The 17120-nt window shown below is 60.1% G+C and overlaps 1 long non-coding RNA gene across 17 annotated transcripts; it reads left to right on the top strand.

Annotated features, from left to right (window-relative positions):
* The first annotated feature begins 638 nt into the window (after positions 1–638).
* Positions 639–16700, top strand: LOC125695244 (uncharacterized). Of its 17 annotated transcripts, XR_007377896.1 has the most exons (7): positions 639–778; positions 919–1031; positions 1941–2157; positions 3777–3849; positions 4057–4222; positions 5842–5914; positions 12318–12573. It is a non-coding gene; the product is annotated as an uncharacterized LOC125695244 (long non-coding RNA). The 17 variants fall into 17 exon arrangements; XR_007377894.1 differs by lacking the exons at positions 639–778; positions 12318–12573 and adding an exon at positions 16448–16700 and having other exon boundaries at positions 898–1031; XR_007377895.1 differs by lacking the exons at positions 639–778; positions 12318–12573 and adding an exon at positions 14383–14635 and having other exon boundaries at positions 898–1031.
* The last annotated feature ends 420 nt before the right edge of the window (positions 16701–17120 follow it).

Here is a 17120-nt window from a genome sequence, read left to right as displayed (position 1 = left end):
TAAGAATATCTAAATACATAAACTAGTTAGTAAGCAAGTCAAAGCACATAAAAATTACGAAGACGTCTCAGGAAGAAAGAATGTTCAATTCAATTCTTAGAGAAAAAAAAAAAAAAAAAGAGAGTTATTTTTTCAAACTAAATTATGAAAAAAGTTAAGAAGCCACATTTACCACTATTTTCACCAGATTTTTATAATTCTCAGAGAAGATAACACATCACTCCATGCCTTGCAGCTACAAAAATTCTATATTGAAACTTACAATTTTTCTCTCATCTACTCCTAAATAAATAAATAAACAAACAAACAAATAAATAAAAATTGTATTTCTCATGATAGTTAAAAATACTTTCATAATATATTTAATGTGCACCTTACTGTGTTTCTATCAGGCTATAAACAGGTGAAAGAAGTGCAGCTGCGCCCATATCCCAGCTGTGTGCTGTTAACGCAAGGAGCTGCTCAGACACTGCTGTGCCCTGACCAGGGGGTGGTAAAAGTGGAACTGCAGATCAAACTCCAGAAATAAATGGCTACAATGAGATACAATCTGTCTGCTAAGTGTTTAACTAGGTGAGATGGGGCCATTAGGCATCATCTGTTTTCATATTTTTTTCACTGTAGCAATATTTCAAAGTTCAGAAGGGATCTTCCCTATAGGGGCAGACACCTAGGAAGTCGATGCAACAAAGCAAATAAACACCAGAAGAGAAGAAAAGCTCCGAGAGAGTGCTCGGTTTATGAGACGAGACCACCTGTGAGGCGGCCCTGCTCTGAGGTGAGATAACCTTCAGATAACCCCGACCCAGCTGCATCCAAATGAAAAAGGCGCAAACGGTGCAATGAGATTTTTTTCATTAAAAAAAAAAAAAAAAGCGGGAAGTAAGAGCTGCGTTCTTTGCTCCTATTGGCTGGCAGGCAGTGGGACACCTGGCGCACGACGGGCAGGTGAGCGACAGCTGTTTTCCTCAGAGTGCGACAGGCGGGTGAACGTTCGAAGCGGAAGCCAGAAAAAAGCTGTCCGGTCTAAGGTGAGGGGACAAGTACTATTGCTGCTGGGCTTGAAGGAAGGAGGGTGGCGGCGGCGGCGGGGCAGGATGGCGTAGAACAGGAAAGAGTGACACAGAGTCGCCAAGGAAGGCTGGTGGGTTGAGAGGTGGCGGAGGTGGGTGTCGTTCCTAGCTGAGGGGGACGTGAGAGGGGGTGGGAGATGGGAATCGTTCCTGGGCTGATGGGCGCCTGAGGGGATGGGCGGGGGAGGCTGGAGTCGTTCCTGGGCTTCAGGAGCTTTGCTGGAGTGTGAGTGGAGGCGGGAATCGTTCCTAGGCTGAGGAGCGCTAGGAGTGAGGGAGGAGAGGTGAGAATCGTTCGTGCGCTGAGGGGTGGCTGAAGAGGGGAGGCGGCGGGAATAGTTCTCGGGCTGAGGAGCGCCGTGTGTGAGGGAGGAGAGGCGGGAAAAATGCGCGGGCTGAGTGACTGACGGACGAGGGGTACGGTGAGGGAGGACGGGAAGTCGGGCACAGCAGCGCCTGACGGGAGCAAAGATCAATGTTCCCGGGCAGAAAAAAATGCCGTTTCCTCACCGAGTAGCACATGAGGCTAGGAAGAGAAACGGAGCTCTCAGACTGAAAAGTACCTGAGGAAAGTGGAGAGACTTGCACGTTATAGAGTGAGAAGCGCTGCATTTGAGCAAAAGCATGGGCTGTCGCTAGAGAGGATGTGAGGGCAATGAGACAAATACGTATCAAGGGGTGATGGGTACCTGAAATAAGAACTGCCATTCCTGGACTGAGGAAAGAGAAAAGCAGTAACCTCCATGCTAGAAAGAACTGCCAGAGAAATAAAAAGACACACACTTCACAAAACATGTAGTGGCTTAACTACCTGGGAAAATATAGCAATACTACTGAGGAAAAAATGTGATTACATTCTGCAATCAGCTGGGGCAGTTGGTGGTCCTCGGGACTAAGGGTGGCCTCCTTCATCTGAAGGATCAGCTGGTGAAGAAAGAAGAATCAGGAGGTGGAACACCAAGGCAAGAGCGAGCAAGAAGAGGAAGGAAGGAAGGAGACTACTACGGATGGGCAAAGAGAGAGGCTCCCTGGGCAAAAGCATGTCACATAAGAGTAGAGCTTTGCCGGCCCCTTGGGTGACCAGGTGGGCTTTGTGCTGGGCGACCTCCCTGCAACCAGGGCTCGGGTCTTTTGCTGTAGTTGGCCTTTTGCCTTGTTGCTCCTTTGGCTGCCCGGGGAGTGTGGCCCCCTGTACGGAGGGCGAGAGCCACCTCTCCGCACCCGAGTGGGAAACGGAGCTCGCTGGACCCCGAGGGCACCCTGTAAGCAGGGTAGCGCCCTTTCCCTGCCACCCTTCCTCCCGCCACTCGGCGCGGTTACCTGCTGGTGACCTGCCAACGTGACAGCCCTGTAGTTGGGGTGCGTGTCGCGCCATTTGGCCCTTGGCCCCCTGAGAAAGACTCCCTGGCACGTTGAGGTCCGTGGCCTCCGTGCAGCCTGGGGGTGGGTCAGAGGCTCTTGTCTGCTGCTCGTGGATCCGGGTTTTTTGCCTGGTCATTGGCTGCGCTGTGTTCTCCTTCCCTTCTGGAAAGCCGTACCTGTGTGCGAGTGTTCCCCTTCCTTTCCTTGTTTGCGTTTGCGTGGGTGACAGAGCGATTGAGCTTTCCTTGTAGGCCTCCCTGGAAATGGCTGCAGCTTAGCTTTGGCTTCCCAGGGGGGAATGGAGGACTTGATGCATTAAGTCAGCGGGGTGTTCCCGCTCAGTCCCGCGAGTGGAGCGGGTGTCCTCTTGTCTCGCCCCTTTTTTTCCTTAGGACAGAGCAGCGGTAGCGCGGTAGTTCCGTGGCCAAGGCCGCCCTGTAGCCAGGGCTCGGGTCTGTGCCTGCGCGGATGCCTGTCCTGCTGGCCATGTGCCGGCGTGGCAGCCCTGTACTCGGGGTGTGTGTCACGAGCCCTGGGTCCCTCTGTTCCCTGAGCAGCCCGCCCTCCTGTAAGCAGGTCTGGGGAGGCTGCAGTACCGCAGCCGGCTGCTCTAGCCAGCTTGTGGGAATGACCCCTCCCTGGCCCATTAGAGGGTGCAGGTTGAGGTGCTGCTTGAGGTTGGGGTGACCTCCCTTCTGCGTGGGTCGAGGTTGCTCCCTGGGCTCCCAGAGATGTGGTGCTGTGCTGCAGCCGGGCGGGCCGGCCCGTCGCTCGGGCATTGGCAGGAGCTGCGTGCTCCATGGGGCGCTTTGGAGATGGTGAGGCGTGGGGCGCTGTCCTGTAGCAGGGCTGTGCGCCCCCCCACCCGGTCTTGGTGAGATGATTTCTGAGGAACCCCTTGTACTCAAGTGGGTCTCTCTGTCCCCGGCCTTTCAGAGGCATGGGGCTGGGCTTGCACCCTACCTGGAAATTGGGACTTCTGGATTGTGACCGTGGCCTTTGGCCCTGCCACCCCACTGCCTGGCTGCCGAGAGTCATTCCTGCTGCTGTGGGGGAAACCGAGCTCCGTGGCTCCGTGGGTGTTGTGGGCCCGCCTGTAATCGGGGTCTGGGCGTGGGAGCCTTTGTGCTCTGCTGGCAGCCTGTGTGGGGTGACCGCCCTGTTAGAGGGTGCCCCTGACTGGGAGAGAAGGAGCCTCCCTCAGGGTTTGGGACCGGGGCTTCCCTGTAAGTGAGGGCGTGTGGCGCTGGAGTCCCAGGCACTTTGCAATGGAAGCTGTGGCTGGGGCCTCCCTGTAAGCAGGGACGAGCCGACTCTTTGGCCGCTGCTTTGTGTGCCCAGCTCTGTTTGCCCAGGCTGCCCGACTCTGCACCCTGCTGCAGCACCAGCCGGATCTCCGCAGTGCATCAATGTGGTGAGAAAATCTGCTTTAAGTTGTGTGTTGTGTTTTTGTGTTTGTTTGTTTGTTTGTCTTCTGTGTCAGTTGGGGGGTGGGGAACGTAGGGCCTCTTGTGGCTGGGTGGTTGTGTGCGGGAGGCTCTCGGGGCATCTGCTTCCCTGTTTCCTTTGGGTGGGGCAGTTGGTGGTCCTCGGGACTAAGGGTGGCCTCCTTCATCTGAAGGATCAGCTGGTGAAGAAAGAAGAATCAGGAGGTGGAACACCAAGGCAAGAGCGAGCAAGAAGAGGAAGGAAGGAAGGAGACTACTACGGATGGGCAAAGAGAGAGGCTCCCTGGGCAAAAGCATGTCACATAAGAGTAGAGCTTTGCCGGCCCCTTGGGTGACCAGGTGGGCTTTGTGCTGGGCGACCTCCCTGCAACCAGGGCTCGGGTCTTTTGCTGTAGTTGGCCTTTTGCCTTGTTGCTCCTTTGGCTGCCCGGGGAGTGTGGCCCCCTGTACGGAGGGCGAGAGCCACCTCTCCGCACCCGAGTGGGAAACGGAGCTCGCTGGACCCCGAGGGCACCCTGTAAGCAGGGTAGCGCCCTTTCCCTGCCACCCTTCCTCCCGCCACTCGGCGCGGTTACCTGCTGGTGACCTGCCAACGTGACAGCCCTGTAGTTGGGGTGCGTGTCGCGCCATTTGGCCCTTGGCCCCCTGAGAAAGACTCCCTGGCACGTTGAGGTCCGTGGCCTCCGTGCAGCCTGGGGGTGGGTCAGAGGCTCTTGTCTGCTGCTCGTGGATCCGGGTTTTTTGCCTGGTCATTGGCTGCGCTGTGTTCTCCTTCCCTTCTGGAAAGCCGTACCTGTGTGCGAGTGTTCCCCTTCCTTTCCTTGTTTGCGTTTGCGTGGGTGACAGAGCGATTGAGCTTTCCTTGTAGGCCTCCCTGGAAATGGCTGCAGCTTAGCTTTGGCTTCCCAGGGGGGAATGGAGGACTTGATGCATTAAGTCAGCGGGGTGTTCCCGCTCAGTCCCGCGAGTGGAGCGGGTGTCCTCTTGTCTCGCCCCTTTTTTTCCTTAGGACAGAGCAGCGGTAGCGCGGTAGTTCCGTGGCCAAGGCCGCCCTGTAGCCAGGGCTCGGGTCTGTGCCTGCGCGGATGCCTGTCCTGCTGGCCATGTGCCGGCGTGGCAGCCCTGTACTCGGGGTGTGTGTCACGAGCCCTGGGTCCCTCTGTTCCCTGAGCAGCCCGCCCTCCTGTAAGCAGGTCTGGGGAGGCTGCAGTACCGCAGCCGGCTGCTCTAGCCAGCTTGTGGGAATGACCCCTCCCTGGCCCATTAGAGGGTGCAGGTTGAGGTGCTGCTTGAGGTTGGGGTGACCTCCCTTCTGCGTGGGTCGAGGTTGCTCCCTGGGCTCCCAGAGATGTGGTGCTGTGCTGCAGCCGGGCGGGCCGGCCCGTCGCTCGGGCATTGGCAGGAGCTGCGTGCTCCATGGGGCGCTTTGGAGATGGTGAGGCGTGGGGCGCTGTCCTGTAGCAGGGCTGTGCGCCCCCCCACCCGGTCTTGGTGAGATGATTTCTGAGGAACCCCTTGTACTCAAGTGGGTCTCTCTGTCCCCGGCCTTTCAGAGGCATGGGGCTGGGCTTGCACCCTACCTGGAAATTGGGACTTCTGGATTGTGACCGTGGCCTTTGGCCCTGCCGCCCCACTGCCTGGCTGCCAAGAGTCATTCCTGCTGCTGTGGGGGAAACCGAGCTCCGTGGCTCCGTGGGTGTTGTGGGCCCGCCTGTAATCGGGGTCTGGGCGTGGGAGCCTTTGTGCTCTGCTGGCAGCCTGTGTGGGGTGACCGCCCTGTTAGAGGGTGCCCCTGACTGGGAGAGAAGGAGCCTCCCTCAGGGTTTGGGACCGGGGCTTCCCTGTAAGTGAGGGCGTGTGGCGCTGGAGTCCCAGGCACTTTGCAATGGAAGCTGTGGCTGGGGCCTCCCTGTAAGCAGGGACGAGCCGACTCTTTGGCCGCTGCTTTGTGTGCCCAGCTCTGTTTGCCCAGGCTGCCCGACTCTGCACCCTGCTGCAGCACCAGCCGGATCTCCGCAGTGCATCAATGTGGTGAGAAAATCTGCTTTAAGTTGTGTGTTGTGTTTTTGTGTTTGTTTGTTTGTTTGTCTTCTGTGTCAGTTGGGGGGTGGGGAACGTAGGGCCTCTTGTGGCTGGGTGGTTGTGTGCGGGAGGCTCTCGGGGCATCTGCTTCCCTGTTTCCTTTGGGTGGGGCAGTTGGTGGTCCTCGGGACTAAGGGTGGCCTCCTTCATCTGAAGGATCAGCTGGTGAAGAAAGAAGAATCAGGAGGTGGAACACCAAGGCAAGAGCGAGCAAGAAGAGGAAGGAAGGAAGGAGACTACTACGGATGGGCAAAGAGAGAGGCTCCCTGGGCAAAAGCATGTCACATAAGAGTAGAGCTTTGCCGGCCCCTTGGGTGACCAGGTGGGCTTTGTGCTGGGCGACCTCCCTGCAACCAGGGCTCGGGTCTTTTGCTGTAGTTGGCCTTTTGCCTTGTTGCTCCTTTGGCTGCCCGGGGAGTGTGGCCCCCTGTACGGAGGGCGAGAGCCACCTCTCCGCACCCGAGTGGGAAACGGAGCTCGCTGGACCCCGAGGGCACCCTGTAAGCAGGGTAGCGCCCTTTCCCTGCCACCCTTCCTCCCGCCACTCGGCGCGGTTACCTGCTGGTGACCTGCCAACGTGACAGCCCTGTAGTTGGGGTGCGTGTCGCGCCATTTGGCCCTTGGCCCCCTGAGAAAGACTCCCTGGCACGTTGAGGTCCGTGGCCTCCGTGCAGCCTGGGGGTGGGTCAGAGGCTCTTGTCTGCTGCTCGTGGATCCGGGTTTTTTGCCTGGTCATTGGCTGCGCTGTGTTCTCCTTCCCTTCTGGAAAGCCGTACCTGTGTGCGAGTGTTCCCCTTCCTTTCCTTGTTTGCGTTTGCGTGGGTGACAGAGCGATTGAGCTTTCCTTGTAGGCCTCCCTGGAAATGGCTGCAGCTTAGCTTTGGCTTCCCAGGGGGGAATGGAGGACTTGATGCATTAAGTCAGCGGGGTGTTCCCGCTCAGTCCCGCGAGTGGAGCGGGTGTCCTCTTGTCTCGCCCCTTTTTTTCCTTAGGACAGAGCAGCGGTAGCGCGGTAGTTCCGTGGCCAAGGCCGCCCTGTAGCCAGGGCTCGGGTCTGTGCCTGCGCGGATGCCTGTCCTGCTGGCCATGTGCCGGCGTGGCAGCCCTGTACTCGGGGTGTGTGTCACGAGCCCTGGGTCCCTCTGTTCCCTGAGCAGCCCGCCCTCCTGTAAGCAGGTCTGGGGAGGCTGCAGTACCGCAGCCGGCTGCTCTAGCCAGCTTGTGGGAATGACCCCTCCCTGGCCCATTAGAGGGTGCAGGTTGAGGTGCTGCTTGAGGTTGGGGTGACCTCCCTTCTGCGTGGGTCGAGGTTGCTCCCTGGGCTCCCAGAGATGTGGTGCTGTGCTGCAGCCGGGCGGGCCGGCCCGTCGCTCGGGCATTGGCAGGAGCTGCGTGCTCCATGGGGCGCTTTGGAGATGGTGAGGCGTGGGGCGCTGTCCTGTAGCAGGGCTGTGCGCCCCCCCACCCGGTCTTGGTGAGATGATTTCTGAGGAACCCCTTGTACTCAAGTGGGTCTCTCTGTCCCCGGCCTTTCAGAGGCATGGGGCTGGGCTTGCACCCTACCTGGAAATTGGGACTTCTGGATTGTGACCGTGGCCTTTGGCCCTGCCACCCCACTGCCTGGCTGCCAAGAGTCATTCCTGCTGCTGTGGGGGAAACCGAGCTCCGTGGCTCCGTGGGTGTTGTGGGCCCGCCTGTAATCGGGGTCTGGGCGTGGGAGCCTTTGTGCTCTGCTGGCAGCCTGTGTGGGGTGACCGCCCTGTTAGAGGGTGCCCCTGACTGGGAGAGAAGGAGCCTCCCTCAGGGTTTGGGACCGGGGCTTCCCTGTAAGTGAGGGCGTGTGGCGCTGGAGTCCCAGGCACTTTGCAATGGAAGCTGTGGCTGGGGCCTCCCTGTAAGCAGGGACGAGCCGACTCTTTGGCCGCTGCTTTGTGTGCCCAGCTCTGTTTGCCCAGGCTGCCCGACTCTGCGCCCTGCTGCAGCACCAGCCGGATCTCCGCAGTGCATCAATGTGGTGAGAAAATCTGCTTTAAGTTGTGTGTTGTGTTTTTGTGTTTGTTTGTTTGTTTGTCTTCTGTGTCAGTTGGGGGGTGGGGAACGTAAGGCCTCTTGTGGCTGGGTGGTTGTGTGCGGGAGGCTCTCGGGGCATCTGCTTCCCTGTTTCCTTTGGGTGGGGCAGTTGGTGGTCCTCGGGACTAAGGGTGGCCTCCTTCATCTGAAGGATCAGCTGGTGAAGAAAGAAGAATCAGGAGGTGGAACACCAAGGCAAGAGCGAGCAAGAAGAGGAAGGAAGGAAGGAGACTACTACGGATGGGCAAAGAGAGAGGCTCCCTGGGCAAAAGCATGTCACATAAGAGTAGAGCTTTGCCGGCCCCTTGGGTGACCAGGTGGGCTTTGTGCTGGGCGACCTCCCTGCAACCAGGGCTCGGGTCTTTTGCTGTAGTTGGCCTTTTGCCTTGTTGCTTCTTTGGCTGCCCGGGGAGTGTGGCCCCCTGTACGGAGGGCGAGAGCCACCTCTCCGCACCCGAGTGGGAAACGGAGCTCGCTGGACCCCGAGGGCACCCTGTAAGCAGGGTAGCGCCCTTTCCCTGCCACCCTTCCTCCCGCCACTCGGCGCGGTTACCTGCTGGTGACCTGCCAACGTGACAGCCCTGTAGTTGGGGTGCGTGTCGCGCCATTTGGCCCTTGGCCCCCTGAGAAAGACTCCCTGGCACGTTGAGGTCCGTGGCCTCCGTGCAGCCTGGGGGTGGGTCAGAGGCTCTTGTCTGCTGCTCGTGGATCCGGGTTTTTTGCCTGGTCATTGGCTGCGCTGTGTTCTCCTTCCCTTCTGGAAAGCCGTACCTGTGTGCGAGTGTTCCCCTTCCTTTCCTTGTTTGCGTTTGCGTGGGTGACAGAGCGATTGAGCTTTCCTTGTAGGCCTCCCTGGAAATGGCTGCAGCTTAGCTTTGGCTTCCCAGGGGGGAATGGAGGACTTGATGCATTAAGTCAGCGGGGTGTTCCCGCTCAGTCCCGCGAGTGGAGCGGGTGTCCTCTTGTCTCGCCCCTTTTTTTCCTTAGGACAGAGCAGCGGTAGCGCGGTAGTTCCGTGGCCAAGGCCGCCCTGTAGCCAGGGCTCGGGTCTGTGCCTGCGCGGATGCCTGTCCTGCTGGCCATGTGCCGGCGTGGCAGCCCTGTACTCGGGGTGTGTGTCACGAGCCCTGGGTCCCTCTGTTCCCTGAGCAGCCCGCCCTCCTGTAAGCAGGTCTGGGGAGGCTGCAGTACCGCAGCCGGCTGCTCTAGCCAGCTTGTGGGAATGACCCCTCCCTGGCCCGTTAGAGGGTGCAGGTTGAGGTGCTGCTTGAGGTTGGGGTGACCTCCCTTCTGCGTGGGTCGAGGTTGCTCCCTGGGCTCCCAGAGATGTGGTGCTGTGCTGCAGCCGGGCGGGCCGGCCCGTCGCTCGGGCGCTGGCAGGAGCTGCGTGCTCCATGGGGCGCTTTGGAGATGGTGAGGCGTGGGGCGCTGTCCTGTAGCAGGGCTGTGCGCCCCCCCACCCGGTCTTGGTGAGATGATTTCTGAGGAACCCCTTGTACTCAAGTGGGTCTCTCTGTCCCCGGCCTTTCAGAGGCATGGGGCTGGGCTTGCACCCTACCTGGAAATTGGGACTTCTGGATTGTGACCGTGGCCTTTGGCCCTGCCACCCCACTGCCTGGCTGCCGAGAGTCATTCCTGCTGCTGTGGGGGAAACCGAGCTCCGTGGCTCCGTGGGTGTTGTGGGCCCGCCTGTAATCGGGGTCTGGGCGTGGGAGCCTTTGTGCTCTGCTGGCAGCCTGTGTGGGGTGACCGCCCTGTTAGAGGGTGCCCCTGACTGGGAGAGAAGGAGCCTCCCTCAGGGTTTGGGACCGGGGCTTCCCTGTAAGTGAGGGCGTGTGGCGCTGGAGTCCCAGGCACTTTGCAATGGAAGCTGTGGCTGGGGCCTCCCTGTAAGCAGGGACGAGCCGACTCTTTGGCCGCTGCTTTGTGTGCCCAGCTCTGTTTGCCCAGGCTGCCCGACTCTGCGCCCTGCTGCAGCACCAGCCGGATCTCCGCAGTGCATCAATGTGGTGAGAAAATCTGCTTTAAGTTGTGTGTTGTGTTTTTGTGTTTGTTTGTTTGTTTGTCTTCTGTGTCAGTTGGGGGGTGGGGAACGTAGGGCCTCTTGTGGCTGGGTGGTTGTGTGCGGGAGGCTCTCGGGGCATCTGCTTCCCTGTTTCCTTTGGGTGGGGCAGTTGGTGGTCCTCCGGACTAAGGGTGGCCTCCTTCATCTGAAGGATCAGCTGGTGAAGAAAGAAGAATCAGGAGGTGGAACACCAAGGCAAGAGCGAGCAAGAAGAGGAAGGAAGGAAGGAGACTACTACGGATGGGCAAAGAGAGAGGCTCCCTGGGCAAAAGCATGTCACATAAGAGTAGAGCTTTGCCGGCCCCTTGGGTGACCAGGTGGGCTTTGTGCTGGGCGACCTCCCTGCAACCAGGGCTCGGGTCTTTTGCTGTAGTTGGCCTTTTGCCTTGTTGCTCCTTTGGCTGCCCGGGGAGTGTGGCCCCCTGTACGGAGGGCGAGAGCCACCTCTCCGCACCCGAGTGGGAAACGGAGCTCGCTGGACCCCGAGGGCACCCTGTAAGCAGGGTAGCGCCCTTTCCCTGCCACCCTTCCTCCCGCCACTCGGCGCGGTTACCTGCTGGTGACCTGCCAACGTGACAGCCCTGTAGTTGGGGTGCGTGTCGCGCCATTTGGCCCTTGGCCCCCTGAGAAAGACTCCCTGGCACGTTGAGGTCCGTGGCCTCCGTGCAGCCTGGGGGTGGGTCAGAGGCTCTTGTCTGCTGCTCGTGGATCCGGGTTTTTTGCCTGGTCATTGGCTGCGCTGTGTTCTCCTTCCCTTCTGGAAAGCCGTACCTGTGTGCGAGTGTTCCCCTTCCTTTCCTTGTTTGCGTTTGCGTGGGTGACAGAGCGATTGAGCTTTCCTTGTAGGCCTCCCTGGAAATGGCTGCAGCTTAGCTTTGGCTTCCCAGGGGGGAATGGAGGACTTGATGCATTAAGTCAGCGGGGTGTTCCCGCTCAGTCCCGCGAGTGGAGCGGGTGTCCTCTTGTCTCGCCCCTTTTTTTCCTTAGGACAGAGCAGCGGTAGCGCGGTAGTTCCGTGGCCAAGGCCGCCCTGTAGCCAGGGCTCGGGTCTGTGCCTGCGCGGATGCCTGTCCTGCTGGCCATGTGCCGGCGTGGCAGCCCTGTACTCGGGGTGTGTGTCACGAGCCCTGGGTCCCTCTGTTCCCTGAGCAGCCCGCCCTCCTGTAAGCAGGTCTGGGGAGGCTGCAGTACCGCAGCCGGCTGCTCTAGCCAGCTTGTGGGAATGACCCCTCCCTGGCCCGTTAGAGGGTGCAGGTTGAGGTGCTGCTTGAGGTTGGGGTGACCTCCCTTCTGCGTGGGTCGAGGTTGCTCCCTGGGCTCCCAGAGATGTGGTGCTGTGCTGCAGCCGGGCGGGCCGGCCCGTCGCTCGGGCATTGGCAGGAGCTGCGTGCTCCATGGGGCGCTTTGGAGATGGTGAGGCGTGGGGGCGCTGTCCTGTAGCAGGGCTGTGCGCACCCCCACCCGGTCTTGGTGAGATGATTTCTGAGGAACCCCTTGTACTCAAGTGGGTCTCTCTGTCCCCGGCCTTTCAGAGGCATGGGGCTGGGCTTGCACCCTACCTGGAAATTGGGACTTCTGGATTGTGACCGTGGCCTTTGGCCCTGCCACCCCACTGCCTGGCTGCCGAGAGTCATTCCTGCTGCTGTGGGGGAAACCGAGCTCCGTGGCTCCGTGGGTGTTGTGGGCCCGCCTGTAATCGGGGTCTGGGCGTGGGAGCCTTTGTGCTCTGCTGGCAGCCTGTGTGGGGTGACCGCCCTGTTAGAGGGTGCCCCTGACTGGGAGAGAAGGAGCCTCCCTCAGGGTTTGGGACCGGGGCTTCCCTGTAAGTGAGGGCGTGTGGCGCTGGAGTCCCAGGCACTTTGCAATGGAAGCTGTGGCTGGGGCCTCCCTGTAAGCAGGGACGAGCCGACTCTTTGGCCGCTGCTTTGTGTGCCCAGCTCTGTTTGCCCAGGCTGCCCGACTCTGCGCCCTGCTGCAGCACCAGCCGGATCTCCGCAGTGCATCAATGTGGTGAGAAAATCTGCTTTAAGTTGTGTGTTGTGTTTTTGTGTTTGTTTGTTTGTTTGTCTTCTGTGTCAGTTGGGGGGTGGGGAACGTAAGGCCTCTTGTGGCTGGGTGGTTGTGTGCGGGAGGCTCTCGGGGCATCTGCTTCCCTGTTTCCTTTGGGTGAGGCAGTTGGTGGTCCTCGGGACTAAGGGTGGCCTCCTTCATCTGAAGGATCAGCTGGTGAAGAAAGAAGAATCAGGAGGTGGAACACCAAGGCAAGAGCGAGCAAGAAGAGGAAGGAAGGAAGGAGACTACTACGGATGGGCAAAGAGAGAGGCTCCCTGGGCAAAAGCATGTCACATAAGAGTAGAGCTTTGCCGGCCCCTTGGGTGACCAGGTGGGCTTTGTGCTGGGCGACCTCCCTGCAACCAGGGCTCGGGTCTTTTGCTGTAGTTGGCCTTTTGCCTTGTTGCTCCTTTGGCTGCCCGGGGAGTGTGGCCCCCTGTACGGAGGGCGAGAGCCACCTCTCCGCACCCGAGTGGGAAACGGAGCTCGCTGGACCCCGAGGGCACCCTGTAAGCAGGGTAGCGCCCTTTCCCTGCCACCCTTCCTCCCGCCACTCGGCGCGGTTACCTGCTGGTGACCTGCCAACGTGACAGCCCTGTAGTTGGGGTGTGTATCGCGCCATTTGGCCCTTGGCCCCCTGAGAAAGACTCCCTGGCACGTTGAGGTCCGTGGCCTCCGTGCAGCCTGGGGGTGGGTCAGAGGCTCTTGTCTGCTGCTCGTGGATCCGGGTTTTTTGCCTGGTCATTGGCTGCGCTGTGTTCTCCTTCCCTTCTGGAAAGCCGTACCTGTGTGCGAGTGTTCCCCTTCCTTTCCTTGTTTGCGTTTGCGTGGGTGACAGAGCGATTGAGCTTTCCTTGTAGGCCTCCCTGGAAATGGCTGCAGCTTAGCTTTGGCTTCCCAGGGGGGAATGGAGGACTTGATGCATTAAGTCAGCGGGGTGTTCCCGCTCAGTCCCGCGAGTGGAGCGGGTGTCCTCTTGTCTCGCCCCTTTTTTTCCTTAGGACAGAGCAGCGGTAGCGTGGTAGTTCCGTGGCCAAGGCCGCCCTGTAGCCAGGGCTCGGGTCTGTGCCTGCGCGGATGCCTGTCCTGCTGGCCATGTGCCGGCGTGGCAGCCCTGTACTCGGGGTGTGTGTCACGAGCCCTGGGTCCCTCTGTTCCCTGAGCAGCCCGCCCTCCTGTAAGCAGGTCTGGGGAGGCTGCAGTACCGCAGCCGGCTGCTCTAGCCAGCTTGTGGGAATGACCCCTCCCTGGCCCATTAGAGGGTGCAGGTTGAGGTGCTGCTTGAGGTTGGGGTGACCTCCCTTCTGCGTGGGTCGAGGTTGCTCCCTGGGCTCCCAGAGATGTGGTGCTGTGCTGCAGCCGGGCGGGCCGGCCCGTCGCTCGGGCATTGGCAGGAGCTGCGTGCTCCATGGGGCGCTTTGGAGATGGTGAGGCGTGGGGCGCTGTCCTGTAGCAGGGCTGTGCGCCCCCCCACCCGGTCTTGGTGAGATGATTTCTGAGGAACCCCTTGTACTCAAGTGGGTCTCTCTGTCCCCGGCCTTTCAGAGGCATGGGGCTGGGCTTGCACCCTACCTGGAAATTGGGACTTCTGGATTGTGACCGTGGCCTTTGGCCCTGCCGCCCCACTGCCTGGCTGCCGAGAGTCATTCCTGCTGCTGTGGGGGAAACCGAGCTCCGTGGCTCCGTGGGTGTTGTGGGCCCGCCTGTAATCGGGGTCTGGGCGTGGGAGCCTTTGTGCTCTGCTGGCAGCCTGTGTGGGGTGACCGCCCTGTTAGAGGGTGCCCCTGACTGGGAGAGAAGGAGCCTCCCTCAGGGTTTGGGACCGGGGCTTCCCTGTAAGTGAGGGCGTGTGGCGCTGGAGTCCCAGGCACTTTGCAATGGAAGCTGTGGCTGGGGCCTCCCTGTAAGCAGGGACGAGCCGACTCTTTGGCCGCTGCTTTGTGTGCCCAGCTCTGTTTGCCCAGGCTGCCCGACTCTGCGCCCTGCTGCAGCACCAGCCGGATCTCCGCAGTGCATCAATGTGGTGAGAAAATCTGCTTTAAGTTGTGTGTTGTGTTTTTGTGTTTGTTTGTTTGTTTGTCTTCTGTGTCAGTTGGGGGGTGGGGAACGTAAGGCCTCTTGTGGCTGGGTGGTTGTGTGCGGGAGGCTCTCGGGGCATCTGCTTCCCTGTTTCCTTTGGGTGGGGCAGTTGGTGGTCCTCGGGACTAAGGGTGGCCTCCTTCATCTGAAGGATCAGCTGGTGAAGAAAGAAGAATCAGGAGGTGGAACACCAAGGCAAGAGCGAGCAAGAAGAGGAAGGAAGGAAGGAGACTACTACGGATGGGCAAAGAGAGAGGCTCCCTGGGCAAAAGCATGTCACATAAGAGTAGAGCTTTGCCGGCCCCTTGGGTGACCAGGTGGGCTTTGTGCTGGGCGACCTCCCTGCAACCAGGGCTCGGGTCTTTTGCTGTAGTTGGCCTTTTGCCTTGTTGCTCCTTTGGCTGCCCGGGGAGTGTGGCCCCCTGTACGGAGGGCGAGAGCCACCTCTCCGCACCCGAGTGGGAAACGGAGCTCGCTGGACCCCGAGGGCACCCTGTAAGCAGGGTAGCGCCCTTTCCCTGCCACCCTTCCTCCCGCCACTCGGCGCGGTTACCTGCTGGTGACCTGCCAACGTGACAGCCCTGTAGTTGGGGTGCGTGTCGCGCCATTTGGCCCTTGGCCCCCTGAGAAAGACTCCCTGGCACGTTGAGGTCCGTGGCCTCCGTGCAGCCTGGGGGTGGGTCAGAGGCTCTTGTCTGCTGCTCGTGGATCCGGGTTTTTTGCCTGGTCATTGGCTGCGCTGTGTTCTCCTTCCCTTCTGGAAAGCCGTACCTGTGTGCGAGTGTTCCCCTTCCTTTCCTTGTTTGCGTTTGCGTGGGTGACAGAGCGATTGAGCTTTCCTTGTAGGCCTCCCTGGAAATGGCTGCAGCTTAGCTTTGGCTTCCCAGGGGGGAATGGAGGACTTGATGCATTAAGTCAGCGGGGTGTTCCCGCTCAGTCCCGCGAGTGGAGCGGGTGTCCTCTTGTCTCGCCCCTTTTTTTCCTTAGGACAGAGCAGCGGTAGCGCGGTAGTTCCGTGGCCAAGGCCGCCCTGTAGCCAGGGCTCGGGTCTGTGCCTGCGCGGATGCCTGTCCTGCTGGCCATGTGCCGGCGTGGCAGCCCTGTACTCGGGGTGTGTGTCACGAGCCCTGGGTCCCTCTGTTCCCTGAGCAGCCCGCCCTCCTGTAAGCAGGTCTGGGGAGGCTGCAGTACCGCAGCCGGCTGCTCTAGCCAGCTTGTGGGAATGACCCCTCCCTGGCCCGTTAGAGGGTGCAGGTTGAGGTGCTGCTTGAGGTTGGGGTGACCTCCCTTCTGCGTGGGTCGAGGTTGCTCCCTGGGCTCCCAGAGATGTGGTGCTGTGCTGCAGCCGGGCGGGCCGGCCCGTCGCTCGGGCGCTGGCAGGAGCTGCGTGCTCCATGGGGCGCTTTGGAGATGGTGAGGCGTGGGGCGCTGTCCTGTAGCAGGGCTGTGCGCCCCCCCACCCGGTCTTGGTGAGATGATTTCTGAGGAACCCCTTGTACTCAAGTGGGTCTCTCTGTCCCCGGCCTTTCAGAGGCATGGGGCTGGGCTTGCACCCTACCTGGAAATTGGGACTTCTGGATTGTGACCGTGGCCTTTGGCCCTGCCACCCCACTGCCTGGCTGCCGAGAGTCATTCCTGCTGCTGTGGGGGAAACCGAGCTCCGTGGCTCCGTGGGTGTTGTGGGCCCGCCTGTAATCGGGGTCTGGGCGTGGGAGCCTTTGTGCTCTGCTGGCAGCCTGTGTGGGGTGACCGCCCTGTTAGAGGGTGCCCCTGACTGGGAGAGAAGGAGCCTCCCTCAGGGTTTGGGACCGGGGCTTCCCTGTAAGTGAGGGCGTGTGGCGCTGGAGTCCCAGGCACTTTGCAATGGAAGCTGTGGCTGGGGCCTCCCTGTAAGCAGGGACGAGCCGACTCTTTGGCCGCTGCTTTGTGTGCCCAGCTCTGTTTGCCCAGGCTGCCCGACTCTGCGCCCTGCTGCAGCACCAGCCGGATCTCCGCAGTGCATCAATGTGGTGAGAAAATCTGCTTTAAGTTGTGTGTTGTGTTTTTGTGTTTGTTTGTTTGTTTGTCTTCTGTGTCAGTTGGGGGGTGGGGAACGTAGGGCCTCTTGTGGCTGGGTGGTTGTGTGCGGGAGGCTCTCGGGGCATCTGCTTCCCTGTTTCCTTTGGGTGGGGCAGTTGGTGGTCCTCGGGACTAAGGGTGGCCTCCTTCATCTGAAGGATCAGCTGGTGAAGAAAGAAGAATCAGGAGGTGGAACACCAAGGCAAGAGCGAGCAAGAAGAGGAAGGAAGGAAGGAGACTACTACGGATGGGCAAAGAGAGAGGCTCCCTGGGCAAAAGCATGTCACATAAGAGTAGAGCTTTGCCGGCCCCTTGGGTGACCAGGTGGGCTTTGTGCTGGGCGACCTCCCTGCAACCAGGGCTCGGGTCTTTTGCTGTAGTTGGCCTTTTGCCTTGTTGCTCCTTTGGCTGCCCGGGGAGTGTGGCCCCCTGTACGGAGGGCGAGAGCCACCTCTCCGCACCCGAGTGGGAAACGGAGCTCGCTGGACCCCGAGGGCACCCTGTAAGCAGGGTAGCGCCCTTTCCCTGCCACCCTTCCTCCCGCCACTCGGCGCGGTTACCTGCTGGTGACCTGCCAACGTGACAGCCCTGTAGTTGGGGTGCGTGTCGCGCCATTTGGCCCTTGGCCCCCTGAGAAAGACTCCCTGGCACGTTGAGGTCCGTGGCCTCCGTGCAGCCTGGGGGTGGGTCAGAGGCTCTTGTCTGCTGCTCGTGGATCCGGGTTTTTTGCCTGGTCATTGGCTACGCTGTGTTCTCCTTCCCTTCTGGAAAGCCGTACCTGTGTGCGAGTGTTCCCCTTCCTTTCCTTGTTTGCGTTTGCGTGGGTGACAG

The sequence above is a fragment of the Lagopus muta genome, chromosome 6 (genome assembly GCF_023343835.1).
Source record: "Lagopus muta isolate bLagMut1 chromosome 6, bLagMut1 primary, whole genome shotgun sequence".
NCBI lineage: Eukaryota > Metazoa > Chordata > Aves > Galliformes > Phasianidae > Lagopus > Lagopus muta.
Note: the sequence above shows the minus strand (reverse complement) of the source record. Positions and strands in the feature narration are given on the sequence as shown.